Genomic DNA, 19,737 nt, shown 5'->3' with positions numbered 1-19,737 from the left:
GTGTGTGTGTGTGTGTGTGTGTGTGTGTGTGTGTGTGTGTGTGTGTGTGTGTGTGTAAGCCTGGTGGAGACAAAGAGAAAGAAAAAGAGGTGGGTGGCCTCCGACAACGTCTAACAACTGGAAGCTTGGCTAGCCAACACATGCTGGATCAGGGACCATCTATGGCCTGTCTTAACTGTCAAAGATGAAGGAGGTCTACATTGTCTTACCTTTTCAAGATATCAGTCTGGGTCTGGGACTGATTTACTTGTTTTGTATCTATTTTTTAAATAGGTATAGGATCTTACTATCTAGCTCAGGCTAGCTTTGAACTCACAATCTTCCTGCCTTGGCCTCCTCAGGATGGAATGACAGCAGTGTTTCTACCATCTCCAGCCCTTGAACATCATAGGGGGAAATTCAACATGTTTTTCCCCCTACTTTAACTTTCCCCAGATCCTCAGCTGGAAAATACCTCAATGATTTGCTTGCCTAAATAGAAGCTCAAGCCAGGCCCAGTGGCTCACTTTCTTTTCCTGATAGTGGCTGATCCTGATGTAGAACTCTCAGCTTCTTCTCCAGCAACATGTTTGTCTTCAGAACTACCTTAGGTCAGAATTGATTAGCATATGCAAATATGTACAGCAAGGCCATCTTGCATATCAGTCATATCCCCGTGTACCTCTTCTGTCTCTGAGTTAATACTTTCTGGTGCTTCCTATACATCTGCCGCCTCCTCCTGCTCCTCCTCCTCTTCCTCCTCCTCCTCTTCTTCCTCTTTCTCTTCTTTTTTAAAGATATATTTATTTTATTTATATGAGTACACTGTAGCTGTCTTCAGACACACTAGAAGAGGCATCAGATCCCATTACAGATGGCTGTGAGCCACCATGTGGTTGCTGGGAATTGAACTCAGGACCTCTGGAAGAGCAGTCAGTGCTGTTAACTGCTGAACCATCTCTCCATTTCTACATCTGCCTTCTATATATCAACATGTTCTCTGGGAGGCCTCTAAAGTCATCATCCCCTCCCCACATCCAACCCCAACACTGTTCTGTGTGTATACAGTATGCATGCAGAGGACAGATGTCTGTTTCAGGTTTCTTCTTCAATCTCTCTCCACCTTATTTTTTGAGACAGGGTCTCGCCTCACACCTGCAAGCATGCTAATTCAGCTTGCCTGGCTGGCCAGGGATCAATTCCTCTTGTTTCTGGCTTCTTCAGTGCTTGGATTAAGCTTATGTGTGACTTTAATGTTCAGTGCTGGGAGCTAAATTTAGGTTTCACTGAGCTATCTCTCCAGTCCTCCAACTCATCTCTTAATGCATTCAAGAAAAAGATGAATTTTCTTTGGCGCCATCCTTCCCTGGCATCATTCTGTAGGGTTATTAAAACAATCCCCATAGTGGGCCCTTCCTGTTTCACAATCAATAGGAACTTTCAGTTCTCTGAGTTTCCATTTCCTTGACCCATATTTTAGCGACATTCTCATGATAACCCCCAGTTGGCCCCGGCCTTTGATGGAGGTTGACTGGTGTTTAACCAACAGTATAGGTTCCATGCGATGGGGCACCACCCTTTATAACACAGTCAAGGGAAAGTCTTGCATTCAAACTTTTAAAGTGTTTGAATTTTTAAGATACTGTGAACATTTAAAGTTACTATGCTATATATTGTAATATTTACATGCAATCTTGGAGATAAACAAGAAAAAGAAAGGCTATGGTTTAATAGTGATTTGTGTGTGTGTGTCAAGTTAACAAAGGATGGACTTTTGGCAGCTAATGTTCTTTGTCAACTTGACACAAATGTAGTAGTCACCCAAGAGGAGAAAACCTCAACTGAAGAAGTGTCCAGATCAGATTAGTCTGGCCATAGTTGTGAGACATTTTCTTAATTGATTATCAAAGTAGGAGAGCCCGACCCACTTTGGCAGATACCATTCCTAGGCAGGTTGGCTTGGGCTATAGAAGAAAGATAACTGAGCAAGCCAGAGGGAGGCAGCTAGTAAGCCATGCTGCTCCATGGTCTCTGCTCCAGCTGTTGCTTGGACTCCCCTCAACGATTGACAGTGACACAGAAATATAAGTTGAAACAAGCCCTTTCTTCCCCAGGTTGCTTAAAAGCTCTTTAAGGGAGGAAGAGATGGCTTAGAGACTAAAAATACCTGTTACTCTCTCAGAAACCCAGGGTTTGATTCCCAATATGACATTGTGGCAAATAGCCATATATAACCCAAGATCCAGGGGGAACTGATACCCTTTTCTAGCCTCCACAGGAACTAGACACAAGACATATGTATAGGCAAGACACCCATATCCATAAAAATAGAATAAAAGGGTGATACCCCAAATCTTCAATCTCAGCACAGAGGCAGGGATATCTGGCAGGCCTGGTCTACAGAGAAACCCTATCTCAAACAACAAAAACAAACAAAGACACTATTGACAAGAAATAAGACAATCACTTAAAAACGATTCTCACTGCACTGAGTTCTCGTACGCCCTTTAAATCTAGAATAGCTGTCTTTACGAAAGGAAGACTGGTGAGTACAGGCTCTTACTGAAGCGTATCTGGTTTCTAAATACTTGGAGACTCCCCAGATGTCTTTTCGTCTTGATTTCTTATTCAATTCCACCATGGCTACTGAACATACTCAGTGCGATCCGAATCCTTTAAAATCTATTGAGACCAGTCTTGTGGCCAGACCATAGCCAGTCTTGGCAAATGCTCTATGTACGTTTGCAATGGCTTTGTGCTGCTGGGTGGAGTGTTCTAGAACTGCCAATTAGGTCAAGTGCAACTGTAGTATTATTCAAGCCTTCTGTATCTTTATTGATTTCAGTCTGTTTTTTTCTGAGTGGGATTCAAAATTGTCTAACTCTACTTGGGGACTGGCCTATTTGCTTCATCCTTCCGATCCCCCGTCATGGTTTGTATATGCTTGGCCCAGAGTGGCACTATTAGGAGGTGTGGCCTTGTTGGAGTAGGTTGGCTCCTCCTGCACCATGCCTGCCTGGATGCTGCCATGTTCCTGCCTTAATGATAATGAACTGAACCTCTGAACCTGTAAGCCAGCCCCAATTAAATGTTGTCTTTATATGAAGAGTTCTTGGTCATGGTGTCTGGTCACAGTAGTAAAACCCTAAGACACCCCCACTCCCATTTCACGTATATTGAAAATGTTATTTTATCAACAAGCACACGATTATTATGTCTGTTGATGAAAATGCCACTTTAATTAAAAATGTTTTTGTATTATGTGTCTGATTTGTGTATATGTACGGTTTGTGAACGTGTGTGTGTATGTGTGTGGTATGCATGTAACAGTGCATGTGTGATGTCAGAGGACAGCTTCAGGTGCTTGTCCTCACCATCCACGCTCTCTGAGACATTTTCTCTGGTGTTCACTGCTGAGGAAGACAGGGCAAGTGCCCCACAAGCCCCTGGAGACTCCTCCTGTTTCCACTGTCCATCTCACTGTCGGAACACTGAGATTAAAGACATGTACTGTGCCCAGGTTTAAATGGGTGTTTGGGATTTGAACTCGGACTCCCACACTTGTGCGGCCAGTGCCTTACCCACTGAGCCATCTTCTCCAGCCCCCCATGCTGTTCTCCACTGAGTTCTAGAACCTTTCGATTAGCATTAGTGATTGCCCTTCACCCTTCTCTTGCATAGTATAATATAAGATCCTTTGAGAGAGTTCATGTTCATGTAACTTAAAAAAAAATGTTTTATACGTATGGGTATTTTGCTTCAAGGTAAGTTTGTGTGCCACATATATGCCTGGTGCCTGTGGATGTCCAAAAGAGGGCATCAGACCCCCTGGAGCTAGAGCCCTAAAGAGTTGTGAGCCGCCTTGAGGGTGCTAGGAACCAAACCTGGGTCCCCTGCAAGAGCAGCCAGTGCTCTTAACTGCTGTTTTTAGGGTCACTGTCCACTAATTCCAACATTTGTAAAATGAATGGGTTAATTTTGATTGGCTTTCTTCATTGGAAGACATGCTCTTATTTCCTTTTTTCTTTTCTTTTCTTTTTTTTGGTTTTTCGAGACAGGGTTTCTCTTTATAGCCCGGGCTGTCCTGGAACTCACTCTGTAGACCAGGCTGGCCTTGAACTCAGAAATCCACCTGCCTCTGCCTCCCAAGTGCTGGGATTAAAGGCGTGCGCCACCACCGCCCGGCCCATGCTCTTATTTCTTTTTAGGCTTCTTTGGAATGGATACCAGGCATTTTATTTTGTTGTATATTCATTGTTTTTATATCTGTTTATTGAAAGCTTATTACATGCATGCATGCATGCATGCATGTCTGTCTGTCTGTGTATAGCAACCATTGGACTAACTGTGAGAGTTGGCTTTCTTCTTCTACCAAGGGTGTCCTGAGAGTTAAATTCAGGCTGTGAGGCTTGCTTGCCGGTGGCTTTACCCGAGGAGCCATCTCACTGACCTGGACATATATTCTTATATTCTGTTCTGGGACAGTTAAGTTACTTTTAGTCACTCCAGTACAGGCTGATCCTTCCGAGTTTTGCTTTTAATCTCTGTTAGGGAGGACTAGAGTTATGTTTAGTCTGGGATTAATTTTATCCTTACTACCAAGGCAAGATTTTTGAATATTTTGACAAGTTTGCCCCCTCCCTGCTTCATTGAAGCCACACATGATTTCCTTAATCCTTCTGGGTGGCCCCTCCCCTGGATCTCCATACTTGTGCGGATCAGACTGTCTTGAGTGCTCTAGGAAGGCTGTTTTCCTCTCAGATACCTTCCATGCAAACATTAGCTGCCTTGATTTCCCAGACAGACACTCTCTCTGTGTCTTCCACAATGGAACAAGCTGAGCTTCTGTTCTCTGGGATTCTTCTCCTTACACACTAGCCTGGAAGTCTTTTCTAGATAACTTTAGTTCTGGGGCTTTCCTTGTAGGCTTCCTGTTCTCTGTGGGTTAAGGTTCTATTCCAGCAGACACCCAGTGGCTTAGGTATTATTTTTCATAACTTCTTTCAACTTTCTAGTAATTTCAAGAAGAGGTTCAATCACCTGTCCCAGCATGCAGTGTACCCTGAAGAGTGTTATTTCTCATCAAGGGAGATAATATTGTTTTACAAATGTGCATGTAAACTTTATAGGCTCATGGAGCTTTTCCAGTTCATTATAACTCCACCCACCAATTAGAGAGCAATTGTTATACGAGACATGATACACTGGGAAATTAGATAAGAATCCCAAGATCAAAATTACATTAATAAGCTCCACCATGCAACACCCAACTAACACATAAAATAAACACAAGAAAGCAATCTTTTTCAGATAAAACATTTGTAATACTTAAAACAGTGCACAAGAGAGTCTGTACTTAAAATGTAGTTTAAAATAATATATATGCTTAAAAAAATAATTAGAGCCAGGTGTGGTAGTGCATACCTTCAGTCCCAGCACTTGAGAGGCAGAGGGAAGTAGATTTCTGTGAGTTCAAGGCAAGCCTAGTATGTATAATATATACTGAGGTCCAGGCTAGGCTAGGCTAGCCAGGACTACAGAATGAGAGCCTGTCTCAAAATACAAGAAACCTGAAAACATTTGTAGTAACGAGTAGGCAACAAAGGTGCACTCATTTTCTATTTGAGTTATAAACTATGCCTCCTCCTGCTGCCCTCTTGGTGACCCTGATGATTGACAGCTTCCTACCATGGCACATTCTCTAACACAGTTCAGGCATCTGACACATATCTGAGTAATTCTCTAGCATGCCGACGTAGACGGATGCCATCAGTCCTGTAGGTATTTTCCCACAGAAATCAGGCCGATAAAGCTAGAGTTTTCCTTATACAGAAGGCCCAGATTACCGACGTCAGCGCACTTTACAGGGTATGGGGGAGAACATTCCGTCATCACGCCTCCTGCTATAGCTTGGGGTGGTAGTGAGATGGCGTTCAACTTCAACTAACACATCACTTTGACTTTGTTTGCCTCCTCCAATCCACCACTGGCCATTGTCATCACTGTGAGGTATTATTACGTACGCCTACAGCAAATGTGACACTTGTATAAACATGTCATTTCCAAGCACACCTCTTAGATGTGGCAGGCGTCTCTCCCATCTCCTGTCCCACTTTGGAACTTAGGGAAAGTGACACAAAACAGTCCTTGGAATTCTCTCAACAATTCTCTTCCAATGCTTTACCCTCCTTGCCCTAGAACCATGGATTCCCATGAAGAAAGGAACATGGCTGTGTGTCTGCTGTAAGAAAGAGTTTTCTTAGCCCCTCTCATCTTGTTCCTGGGCACGCTGGGCCTTCTGGAGCAGTTTTGCATAGTTACTACTGAAACCCAACATCACATGAACCTCTCTTTTTGTGTCAGTAACATAGGGCCTGTGGAACCAAATCTGGCTAGCTGCCTGTGTTTACAAATAAAGCTTTATTAGAACATAGCCGTGTGTGTGTGTGTGTGTGTGTGTGTGTGTGTGTGTGTGTACATTGGATATGGCTGTGTGGCTCTTTATGTTTTCACAGTAGAACTGAGCAGTTAGGATGGAGACCGTATGGTGGGTATAAGCCATCCATGAAGCTGCTTTTGGTACCTTCACAGGAAACGTTTCTCAAATTTCTGTGCCAAGAGACAGTGCTACAGACAGAAAGGCTTAAGAGCCAAGAGAGTGGGAGAGCTTGGGAAGAATGTGAGTATTCCATAACTTAAAGTTATGAGTATTCCATTCCTTAAAGATGCCACAGTCAATTGAGGTGCAGGTGTCCACTGACACTGGTTCAACAGAACACATATCCTAGCAAGGCAAAAGTCAGGGACACTAACTTGGTAGAGCAGAGGAGTTCCGTGGACATGTGAGAGTCCTTCATGGTATTTTTCACTTATATTTGCAGGATTTAAGTCATAAACATTTGTGTGTGTGTGTGTGTGTGTGTATGAATAAAACAAAGTACTTTTGTTGAGACAAAGACTTTTTTTTTTTTTTCCGAGACAGGGTTTCTCTTTATAGCCCTGGCTGTCTTGGAACTCACTCTGTAGACCAGGCTGGCCTTGAATTCAGAAATCCGCCTGCCTCTGCCTCCCAAGTGCTGGGATTAAAGGCGTGCGCCACCACTGCCTGGCCGAGACAAAGACTTTTTTATGCATGTGTGTATATATATATTCATATATACATATATCATTTGTGCGTGTGTGTGTATCAATAAAACAAAGTACTGTTTTTTTGAGACAAAGTCCTTTTTTTTTTCTTTTTTTGGAGACAGAGTTTCTCTGTGTAGCCTTGGCTATCCTGGAACTCACTCTGTAGACCAGGCTGATCTTAGATTCTCAGAGATCCACCTGCCTCTACCTCCTGAGCTCTGGGATTAAAGACACGTGCTGCTCCCGCCTAGCCTAAGGCATCTGTTTTCTGTGGAGTATCATTGTTAGGGCTGTAAAGACCTTTTAAGTACTTGGGGATGTGCTCTCTCCTAGTCCCAGTAGCCATGTGTGACTTTCATGTCACTTTGTCCAGACATAGTAAGCCTGGTGATGTCTCAGTCATCTGAGTATGGGAAGAATGGGCCCTTTGCAAAGCACCAGTCCAGAGCTTGGCTTTCTGTACTGACACCAAAGTAGTGGTTTCTGTTGGCTGTCTTGGGAACTGCTGTTGCGACTATTGGCAAGAATAGGAAAGGCAAGTCTATGACATGTTCAGTACATCCACAGGACCTGCAGAGGGACGTACTGCTAGAAAACTCTGAGAAAGACCTAGGGGTGACCCTGTCATTTCCACTGTCTTTAATATCTGCCCTCTAAATGGCACGTACCCAAATGACTTCACCGGTAGCAAGGTGAAGGGGACGCTGGAGAAGACACTTTGACAGGAAGATGATTTTGGACAAACTGGTACGTAGGACCAAGGACAGAAGATGCTGATGAAGGCAACCCTGAGCCCTCTGGCTGCAAACGCAGAGCAGAGGAAAACACCGTCATGGCAGACTTGGTTCAAGGGTGGGGACTGGAGAAAGCAGAGCTCGGAAGAATCTACTGAATGGATTCTGTGTTTAGCTTTTGCCATGAACAACCAGCACACAAAGGTCCTCCAGCCTACCAAGCTAGCTAGCGGGAGAAAACAGAGAAGAAAAGAGAAGATAGAAGAAGAAAGAGAGGAGAGAGAAAGAGAAAAGAGAGATGAGGCGGAAAGGAGGGAGAGAGGCCTCACTAAAATTATGTGTTTGGTTTTTTTCACATAACTAGATTTGGGCCATATGACTGTAGCTGCTTTAGAATAAAGCCAGCTAAAAATTCACAAGGTCGAGGTGGCTGAACTCGTATGAAGTAAACAGTGCATTCTATCCCTTTGCCCTGGGACCCGCTTTCCCCAGCCTCCCAGTCTGAATTCCTCGTCTTTCACCAAGACCGCCCCAAATTATGATTGATGTGAAAGCTGCAATAAAATGATACCATAGTTTCAGTTCTTTCCAGAAATTTAATGAAATCAGGAAAACTGGCGCAGGTCCATAGTGTCAGAATCAAAGCTGGAGACCGTGATCACTGCTTCAAAGACACATAGATGACTTCAAAGGAAACACAGCTGCAGACAAGTATTGGTCCTGTCTTTAGGGAGACCGATGACCCCTCCAGTGAATGGACCGTTGTTGACAACGCCAAGTGCGGGCAAAGTGGTAATATTCTTGCCAACTTGTGAGAGTTTAAATTTCCTACCTTTTCTATACTGTCACGTTAAGCTGTCTTGGGATATGGGGTTAAGTTAAAATGTTTATGCAATTTATATCAAGCTTAAGCAATTTCTATTAAGTTAGCTTTTGAGAAATGATTGGGTGATCAGGTCTGAACACTTAGAGACTCTTCTGGGATTTGTGGGTGGAAACAGGAAAAAGCCAAAACAGTTGGGGGAGGGGGAGGGAGAGAGTGGGGGGAGGTCAGGGAGTGAGCTGAGAAGCATATGGATGTTGAAATGAAACCCTCAGTTCAAGAGGGAGCTGACCCAAAGCTGCAACTCAGAGCCCTGAGGAAATGCCTCAGGATTCCAAAGATCTGGTAGCGTTATGAATCAGGTCCAAGAACAAAAACAGTGAAAAACAACACTGGAAGATCCTGAGGTGTTTCTATCTCCATCACGGATACAATCTTGGCTCAGGTTCCTTTTGCTGGGTCACCAGACAAAAGGCATCCTCGCCCCTTCAAACCACAATGTAGCTTTCTACTCCAGTGTGGTCCTGCAGGCATGCCCCTGTTACTATACATAGGAGGACCGGAATAAGCTTTTCTTTGTCATCCTTTGATTTAATCAAAACACAGGGGTTGCCATCAGATCTGTCCTCCAGCTGTTACTTAGGTTTACACAGAAGTCTCCATTAATGCCGCTCATCTCTTTCATGGTGTCATGCCCAAGAACAAACTTACTACGCAAATGTGACTCTCAAGCCTTCTCAGGTCTCCTGCAGAGCCTCACTAGAAGTCATTATGTTTACAATGCACCTGCAGGCCTCAGGCAAACAAAAAGACCACAAAACATGGGATACAGTGGTGTACATTGGCTGCTATCCCCACAGCATTGGCAGGCAGGCAGGAGTGAATGGTAAAGCCTAGATGGCAGGCTTGCCATCTTGTTCCAACTTGGAGGTAAAGGGTTAACCACACAGCAGTGTCCTGCCACTGGATGGATTGCTTGTAGACCATGAATAAATAAATGAACATACATATTTATATATGTCACCATCTGCAATGCAAGCTTCCATTCCATCCATCTATTGGTCTATCTGTCCATCCATCCATCCATCCATCCATCCATCCATCCATCCATCCATCCATCCATCCATCCTACAGTGCTAAAGATTGAATTCAAGGCCTTTAATTACCCAACAGGTACTGTGCCACTTACTTATTTTTTTTTTTCTTTGAGATGAAATCTCAGGTATCACAAGTCGATCTCAATCTCACTATATGTCTCGGTAACCATATGTCTCCTGCACTCCCACACGATACATATGGACTCAATAAATAAATACATGTAAAAATTAAAATTTAAGGGCTTTCCTTTACCAGCAGGTTTCTAGGTACCAGAGTTGATCTTTGTAAGTGAGGATGACTTGGAATTCCCGATCCTCCTGCCTCTGTCTCCTGGGTGCCGGGAGTGCAGTTTGACACCATACCTCATTATTTCTTTCTGATGTTTTCAGACTGAAAAATGTGGTAGCCACTACTTATAAAAATGATACAATGTTGCTAGGCATGGTGGCACATGCTTTTAATCTTGTACTTGGCAGAGGCAGAGGCTGACAGAGCTCTGTTGAGTTTGAGACCAGTGTAGTCTTCATAGAAAGTTAAGAGATAGGCAAAGCTAAAAACAACAACAAACAAACAAACAAAAGCCAGGGGGAGGGAGGGGAAGAAAAGAGGGAAAGGACGGGGTGGGGTGGGGGGGTGGAGTAAATATTTAAATGTAGTTGGTTCTAATGACGTCACCACTGTTAAGTTGTCCATGCTCCAGTAAATAACTCCCTAACCATGTTCACACAAGCAACCCAAATGAAACTGAGTAAAACACACTTGCACACGTACTCGAGCACACACCCCACCTACATGTGTACGCACGCACGAACGCATGCACGAAGTCATGCACATCCCCTCTCCCCCACAGACACACACACTAAAACAGAAAGCAGACAGAAAACCAGGAAGGGGATCTGAAGGCAATAAGGGGCTCAGTGGACCTGGTGATGGATGAGAGATGGTACTGGGAAACGAGCAAAGGACATTACATACATGTATAAAGTTGTCAGCTACACAGATTTAAAAATGGTGGAATGGCTTATGGTCTTTTTAACTGGCCAAACCAGTAGAATTTGCTTTCCTCGTTTTAACACTAAAAATAGAGTGCACTGACCTACCTACATTGCTTGTATGTGCTGAGCAGGAAACAAGATGGGCAACGGTAGGAGGCTGGTGCGTCCAAGAGTCAGCTTACGTCGGTAGAGAGAGCTCCCTGTCTTAGTTAGGCTTTCTATTGATGTCTGCAACTTGTGTTTGAAAAAGAAAATTAAGTCTCACAGAGCAGACTCCGTTCAACACACACACACACACACACAAAAACCACGTGATGAGGTGGATCTGTGGCTACACGTTAAGTTATGCGGCGGATGGCGTTTTAGCTCCTCCATGCCAACCGCCCCTCCCCCGAAAGAACAAACAGGAGTCTTTGCTAGTGGGAAATCTCTGATTTAATCCTGCAACATAGATGAGTAACAGTCCCTGCCACGCTTCCTGATGTCCTGGGAGTCTGGAGGCCACTCTATCTGGCACAGGTGGATCCCTGCTGGTGGGTCATGACAGTGATGCCAGGCTGGCCCAACAGACATGGCCGCCGAGGGGTGCTGAGGATTAGTCAGTAGGCAATGGTAGAGGAGAAGTCCCTCTCCCAAGGATCGTGGGTCTTAGCTGAGGTGGGCCACTGAGACAGACACGAGGGGTGGAGTGGGCAGAGCCACTTTGAGGAAAAGAGGACAGAAGCCACCAGTCTGCCTACAGCAGTGGGGGAGACTGGATCAACTGCAGAACCTCTCTGTTATGTGGGCCAATTTGTTCCTCCTCTTTGTCCAAGTTCGAGTCGAGTTTCTGTTATTTGAAACCACAGGAGAGTTCTGACAAACAGGTCTAGTTTAAGCCCTCACCCGGCAGGAAATAGCTCCATCCCGTTCCATCCCAGCCCATCCCAAGGCCTCGAAGCTTGGAGAAGGGGCAATACTGTAATAGGCCAGCAAGGAATCAGGAGCGTGGTGGGGCAGCCTGGGGCGGAGGGCAGGGCTGTGCCTGAGCTCTAACCAGACCCTTTCTTCAAAAAGACAGCCCAAGTAACATCATCTGCTCCCCTGAAAAGGACAGCCCAAAGCCAGAGTGAGCAGATGTTTGCCCTGATGAGGAATAGGCAATCATTTGTTTTAATATTAAAAAAATGTATTTTTTTTTCTGGGGGGGGTGTGTGGAATAATAGTGAATCTTAAACCAATCTTTGCTAAATTGGAAAAAGAAAAGCATCCATCTCCAAGTTGGATATTTCTCAGGAATTTAAAAGATGTCATAGAGGGAACTTTTTAAATTTATCACATACGATGTGAATTTCTTTGGAAGCCAGCTTTGTTAGAGAAGGCAGAGAGCTTCGGGACACGGCTCTGCAATTGCACTATTCCTGCCAAGTATCAGACTCTTCTCATTCTTGGATTTTTCTGGAGACTTTAAAGCAACAGAGTTTTAAAGACAAACAATTCAGTGTTGTGTTTTGAGAGCCTCTCCCTCTTGAGTGAGTTCATCCAGGAGTGACCTGGTCCCAGTGGAAGCATTATGACAGGGGTCTTTTAAGCCTCTGATGGTATGTGCCGGAAAATATGGTCCTCTAAGATGCTAGTCATTTCCTATCACTACAGTGTGCTCTGTTGAAGTCTGAAAACAGCAACAAAATCAAGACAAAACGACAATAATAAACCAACCAGACGCAACCCTTTAGTTTTAAAGGTGTATTTTTCAAATGCTCCATTGAGTTCCATCAAGACAATGTAAGGACAGCTGGCATTGCCTCCCCCCCCCCCCCCACTCTGTTCTTGATGTTTGGATGTTTAATTATTCTATTCACTTTACTGTCTAAATACATTTGCATAAGATTGCAACAGTATCAGATGGAAGCCTTCATGGGTTTGTCAATATTATTTTTGGCTAGCCTCATGGAAGGGAAACATGTTATGCTAAAAGAGCCACAAATTTAAACAGGGAAATAAACACATTGCCCCTACATCTGCATAAGCCACATTTGTCAGCGACTTTGAAAAGAAAGTCGGGCATTTAGCGAGGTGAATCGTCTTTCAAAATCTTCAGGCTTTTCCCGATGCTAGGCTGTACAACGTCAATGAATCATGTTTGAAAGCTACTAGAACAAAGGCTGTGGGTGACTTGTGAGATAGTAAAGGAAGCTGAGAGAGGAATAAAGACCCAAAGGGAGAATTCCTGCTGTTTTAAAAACATATACTTCCAGACTATACAGAAGACCTTCAACTTGTTTGAAAACTTATTTTCTATTGTTACATTTGACTTAGCACATGTTTTATGCTATTCCCCCGAGACACTTAGAATAATGCAAGGTGTTACCTACCATGCCTAAAGGTGGAATGTGGACGTGCTCTCAAATACACACACACACACACACACACACACACACACGTAAGTGTAAGTAGGGGCACACATAGACACATAGGCTAGTGTCAAAATATCACCCAGGCTTGTCCTAGAACTCCTGGGCTGCAGTGATCCTTCTGTCTCCTGAGTGGCTCAGACAGACAGGTGTGCACCACTGCATCCAGCTTATAAGGTCACTTTAGGTCCCAATGTTAACTCCTGAGACCAAAGCCAGAGCTACATTCCATGTGTTAGGTGACATGGACATTTTAAACATTTTAAAGAACAACTTTTTTTTTTGAGACAAGGTTTCTTTGTATAGTCCTGGCTGTCACAGAACTCACTCTGTAGCCCAGGCTGGCCTTGAACTCAGAAGTCTGCCTGCCTCTGCCTCTCAAGTGCTGGGATTAAAGGCGTGTGCCACCACAGCCTGGCATCATAGGGCTTTCTAAGCCTTCTATCTTAGTTAAAGCCACCCAGAATGAAATTCAAAACTAAATAAACAAATAGTGATTTCCCATTTCAGACTGTGTGTGTGTGTGTGTGTGTGCACATGTGCGTACATGTACTCATGTGGAGGTCACAAGTCAAACTTGGGTGTATTTCCTCAGGATGCCACCAACCTTTTTTGGAGGGAGGGGGACAGAGTCTCTTATTGGCCTGGAAGTCACCAAATAAGCTGGCAAGCCCCAGGGATCTGTCTGTCTGTCTGTGCCCCCTTAATGCTAGGATTACAAAGGTGTGCCATCACACCTGGATTTTACTTGGATTCATGCTTGCACAAAGCAAGCCCCTTACCCACTAAGAAGTTTCAGTCTTCAAGTTCTTCGGTATCTTTCACAGAGTTTTATGCAAAAATTCACGTGCTTTTATTTGATCTTTTCCCTCCTTGCATTAAAGGGGCCACTCACCCTGTTTGTACTCTCAACACACTCCTGAGACGCATGTTGCATCCCTTTCCTGGTCCTTGAATATAAACAGTTGAGGGAAAAGACTTTGTGACATCTATCTTTTCTTCCTAGTGGCTAACAGTACCTGGAAACATTAAAAAAGAGTTGGCCAGGCAACAAGCGTAATGAAGAACGATCTTAGTTATCTACGGTCCTTTGACAACCAGGTTGCTTGAACATGAACGGTCGACTTCAAAGGCTGTGTAGAAATTCCTCCTAGGTGGGAGCCTTGATGTGAGCAGCTCTACTGTGAACAGTCTGAGGAGCAGGCTCTTTGAAATAGGAACCAGTGTAAGCCACGTGGCAAAGCTAAAGCTCCTTCCTCTTACATAGTCTCCAACACAACAGCCTGAAGAGGAGGTACAGAGTTGGACTTTCTCTGGGACTGGTTTGGGAGAGACTGTAGCTAGATTCCTCCTGCCAGAGGCTCCCGAGTGCTAGAATTATAGGTGTAGCACCGTGCCCAGCGTAACCTTGGTTTTAATGCCTACATGAGATGCTCCTGTCTCCAGAACCCTAGGCTGATAACAGATCTCACTACTGAACCTTAAACTTGATATCAAGTGTCTGCACTTGAACATGCAACACTGTTTCCCTCAACATGACTTAAAAACAAACAAAAACAAACAAACAAACCAGAACTGCATCACTGTACAGGACTGGGATAATATAACAGGTGGAAGTACATGGTCCTCATGAAACGCTGCCTACAAGGATGTGGGTGAGGGCGGGCCTCCCATTCTTCCCATGGTAGGAATATTAGCTCACTCTGTCCAAGCTGTTTTTTTTTTTTTTAACCAACAATTAGGTTTATGTTTTCCTCTTGAGAGTCTGTGATTTGCATGGACCAGGCAGAAGATGTCCACGCGAGAAGACCCAGTAAAGACCGCCGAGTCTCTAATGAACTTCCTTGATCTCGAGTTTCAGGTACTGTTGTAACTCCAGGTGGAGAGGGCTCTGGAGCATGCCTCATTTCCTTTCTACTTTAGCCTGTGCAATGGGTCCTTCCGCTTTGTTTTGTATGCCCCTGCTGCAATAAGCCACAGTCCGGCTGTCTGCTGACTTTGTACGTCTTTCTAAATGAGCAACTGTGTCTGTAAATGATCCTGGGGATCCCCGAAGAATTATCTTTCCTCTAAAATGATCCTACCCCCTTTACTGCAACTCTAGGGGAATGATAACTCCATCAGTAGCACATGCCAGAGGACACGAAAGATTCTTTTTCTTTTTTTCTAATCATTGGACCTCTGGAACCTCTTACCGGATCTCCTGTCTCCAGCTCATTTACCATTATGTAGTTCTTTGTCTTTGTAATTGTTACTATCTTTTTGTTTGTTTCTTGTTTTTTGTTGAGACAGATGTCTTATAACTTGTTCTGTAGATGAGGCTGGTCTCTAACTTACAGAGATCTGCCTGTCTCTGCCTCCCCAGTGCCTGGATTAAAGGTGTGTGCCACTACCTCCCCCCATAACAGTTACCATTTTAACAAGGCTAACTCCTCCCCCCTCTGTTCCACTCATCTTGCTGCCTGAGTGATCTTTCTAAAAATGTGAACGCAATGATATTGTGCCACTAAAGATTCTCAGGCTCTGCAAAATAAACTCAATTCCATGTGACACGGGCCGTCCCTTCCTGCCCAGTGTTGTAACACATTGTAACTCTTGTAATATTTACAGAGCCTTGTCATATTAAAGGACATTAGCAATACTGTTTCAGGCCTTGAAGTTTTGTATCTTCTGCCTCTTTGTCTTGTATCACCTGGTTAAGCTCTCTGTGGTCGCAAGGCCACCAACTCTGTAGGCTCCTGGAGCCCATCTGCCTCACCCTGCTCTAATTCTGGCTCTCAGGGATCTCCGTACATAGCTTGTGTCTCTTACTAGCTTTTTCATTCCTCAAGGGCAAGGTCCAGGTCTTTGTGATTCTTTTTCTCTTGGCCTCGTACCCAACATTCCTCTATATATGCCGAACAAGTGAATCAGACCTCTGGCATTTTGTGTGCAATGGGGTGTGTAAATGAGGCTAGGCTGGCTTAATGAATGGTCCGTCATGCTTCAGAACAGGGTACCTAATAGAAGCGGGCTAGTTGTTTCTGAGGGGGAAAACTCTAGTGCCTAGACTTTTGGCAATAACCAAAATCTCCAGTGCTCCCTCTGGGGTGCATATTAGTTGAGTTGTTTCAGTACTGTTGCCCATGAATGCAGCGCTGCCTCCCCTCGGAGGTGGCTCCCTGCCAACTGTGGTCTGCTTTGCCTTGTGCTGAACTCCTATGTCCTTCCTTGAGCGACTAGAGAACCTTCCTTTGCAACACAGGAAAGGCTTCAGTCTGGAACTCAGTAAAGCCAAAAATCCATTGAAAGTATTGACTCCCCAGCGTATTATGCAATGTCCCGAGGAAGTGTCCTTCCTCACTGTGCCAAAAGGGAGCTGGGCATGCTCACAGGCGCTGTGTACAGCCGCCTCCAGTGAGCGTGCAGCATGCAGCATCTTGCATGCTCCGGAAAGTGCTCTGGGACACGCCCTTCGCCAGGTGGCTCAGGTAGCAACAGTATCCCACTACCCGGAGTTTTCAGTTTACTCAACAAAATGGGAAGCACAGAATTCTAGCATTTTCTGCCTCAAGAGGTTGTCAACTGTCAGGAAAAGCAATAGCAAAAACCAAAACCCCAAACACCCACCAATGTTCATAGCTTGATTTTATAGTAATACCAATTATATCTAGTTCAGAATTATAGATGCCTAAAGAAGAAGCAGAGTGGAAGGGCATCAGGGTACCCAGAGATGCAGGTACAAGCTAAACAGAGGTAGAAGCTAAGCCTAGGTATCCTTGAGTCTCACAATGTGCTTACCTCTAGAGAAAATAATTTGGGGGGGGGATCAGGAAAATGTTGGCTTAGGATATATACAGGAAATAGGTGCGCATGTGTGTGTGTGCGCACGCATCTTGGTGGCCTCACTACAGATGTGACAAGGGGGTGTAGTTAAGGGCACACCTGAGCCACATCTCTCCTTTCTCACAAGGGCAAATTATATGTACCCCCACAAATAATTATTTTCATGATACCCTGTGGGATCCATGAGACTCTGTAGGCAGACTATCATCCAGCCTGTAGAAAACTGGGCAAATGTGTAATGCAAAGAATGACTTTGGTTGGCTGTCACTGGCAGGGAATCTCTGAAGCAAAATTAGTCATGTTTCTATGACACATACCCAAAGCTTTTGGAAGACTAGAAGTGCGAGCCATACAAAATACAAGCCATTGGTGTCCTCACCGGTGGCCATGGAGCCTGCCATGCTCCTTCCCTACTCTTTTGTTTTGTCAAAGAATTATTTTTTTATACGTATATGAGTACACTGTAGTTGTCTTCAGACACACCAGAAGAGGGCATCAGGTTCCATTACAGATGGTTGTGAGCCACCATGTGGTTGCTGGGAAATGAACTCGGGACCTCTGGAGGAGCAGTCAGTGCTCTTAACTTCTGAGCCATCTCTCCAGCCCTCCTTCCCCACTCTTATTCTTTGGCAGTAAAAAGCTACTTATTTTGTTTATCCAATGTGGGAGGTTGGCTAGGCCCGCTCTTATTACATATGGAAATAAAGTGAGGTTACAACTTAGCCCATTATAAATATGTCAGAGGCTGTGCCTGACAGGCAGTGAAATTAACATTCTGTGTCCAGCTGTCCTTAGAGTGTGACGGTTCCCTGGCGTGTTTTAATTTACTGTAGAGAGAGAAGGCAGGACAGAGTGCCTTCTCACTGTGTATGTATGGATGTTTTTCTTGCTGAGAATCTGTCTCTCTAGTGTAAAAGCATTCTGAAGTGCTGCTAACATTTGTATGTCGCCCTTTGTTTTGTTTTAGATGTCAGTCCTGGAAAGGTGAGGTTTACAACAAAGAGCTTGAGAATTCAGCATCTCTTGTAATGAAATTTATTTGGGTGACTCTCTCTGTGGTACATGTGTGGAGCTAGAAGGTGATACTGCATGTCCTTCTCAGTTGCTCACCACCTTATTTTGAGATAATGTCTCTCAATGAATCTGGAACTCTCTGGTTTGGTGAGGCTGTCTGTCTGAGGAACTCTAGGGATCTGCTCACTCAGCGCTGGGGCTACAGGTAAGCACTTCCATGCTCACTCACTTTATTATGTATGTGAGTCCCCGAGGTTTGAATTCAGGTCTTCAAGCTTGCCTCACACGTAGTTGGCTGACTGAGTCGCCTCCCCAGACCTCTAAAGGCATGTGACTCTATGGAAGTCAAAGGACAACTTTCAGGAGTCAGTTCTCTCCTATTGAGGAGACCAGGAGTCAAACTCAAGTTTTCAGGCTGGTGTGGCAAGCCCCTTTACCCGCTGAGCCATCTTGCTGGCCCATTTCACTAATCAGTATGGAAATATTGGACTCCAGGCACAAAGGCTTTAGATATTATCTGCCCACATAATGGGCAAGTAGTTTGAAGTTGCCCTTTCTAACTGGTTGGCAGAAGCAAAGTTTCATTTCACTAACTCACAGAAAATAGGACCGTATGCCCAGCAGAAAAATGGGAACATTTTCTAAGAAGGAAAGTCAGTGATGGATCCTGACCTGCTGCCACTTGCCATCTATGGCTGGGTAAGAGACTTAAGTCCTCTGGGCATTCAGAACAGGAACAGAGATGCGATTCTTCTGAATGGATACTGGGAACAGCAAGAATGAGCACACACAAATGGCTCTGAACACTGCCTGGCACTTGCAAGTGCTCAATAAACATTAGTTCTGACGATGGTTTTGGTTTTTATCATGATTGGTTTAACCATTCCTTTATTTCCCTTGCCTTTTCTATGCCCTTTTTCTGGAAGTGTTGAAGAGATGGTCTCTTTGGTGCTGGGCAAATGCTCTGCTACCGAGCTGTGCTTCTATGCATTCATTGCCTTTAATTTTGTTTTATTTATTGTCTCTGCACACACACTCTACCTGTATGTACACCTACGTGCCAGAAACGGATATCAGATCCCACTATAGATGGTCATGAGCCATCATGTGGTTGGTGGGAATTGAACTCAGGACCTCTAGAAGATCAGCCAGTGCTCCCAAGTACTGAGTTATCTTTCTGGCCCAACATTTTTTTTTTTTTTTAAATAATGTGCTATGTATGTCAGACCTGTCTTTACTTCTGAGTATTAAGATTAAAGGCATGTACCACCACACCTGGCCAGTTGTATGCATTCTAATATTGTAGACAATTTATACCATGAAACCTCATCCCTAGCTCCCTATGTACAAATTAGGTTTCTAAGTCATAACACATTTTGGACATGGAATCATAAGACATACATAAAAATAATAACTTATGATGCGAAACTATAAAAGTTATATATTATATTTATGAAAAAAGGATTCTTTTGGAGCTAGAAAGAGATCAACTCATGGGCTCAGTAAAGATCTAGGGGGCCTGGTGAGAGACAGTTCAGCGTTTGCCCACATGCTTAATGACCTGAATTTAACCCCCAGAACCAGAAATGGAAGGAGAGAACTGGCTCTCTAAAGTTGTCTTTGGCTTCCACATGGTGCTGTAGTACATGTATGTCCCACCCATCAATACACACTAAAAATAAATAAAAAAGGATACAAAGCAAGCAAGCAAGCAAGCAAGCAAGCAAGCAAGCAAGCAAGCAAAGCAA

General features: G+C 44.2%; 1 protein-coding gene across 1 annotated transcript in view; it reads right to left on the bottom strand.

The window, feature by feature from the left end:
• Mthfd1l (methylenetetrahydrofolate dehydrogenase (NADP+ dependent) 1 like) overlaps window positions 1-19,737 on the bottom strand; it is a 179,831-nt gene that overhangs the window by 14,012 nt on the left and 146,082 nt on the right. The window lies entirely within an intron of this gene.

Source organism: Grammomys surdaster, unplaced genomic scaffold (assembly GCF_004785775.1).
Source record: "Grammomys surdaster isolate TR1022 unplaced genomic scaffold, NIH_TR_1.0 143, whole genome shotgun sequence".
In the NCBI taxonomy this organism is placed as follows: domain Eukaryota; kingdom Metazoa; phylum Chordata; class Mammalia; order Rodentia; family Muridae; genus Grammomys; species Grammomys surdaster.
The sequence above is the reverse complement of the archived record's forward strand: the minus strand, read 5'-3'. Positions and strand labels throughout refer to the sequence as shown.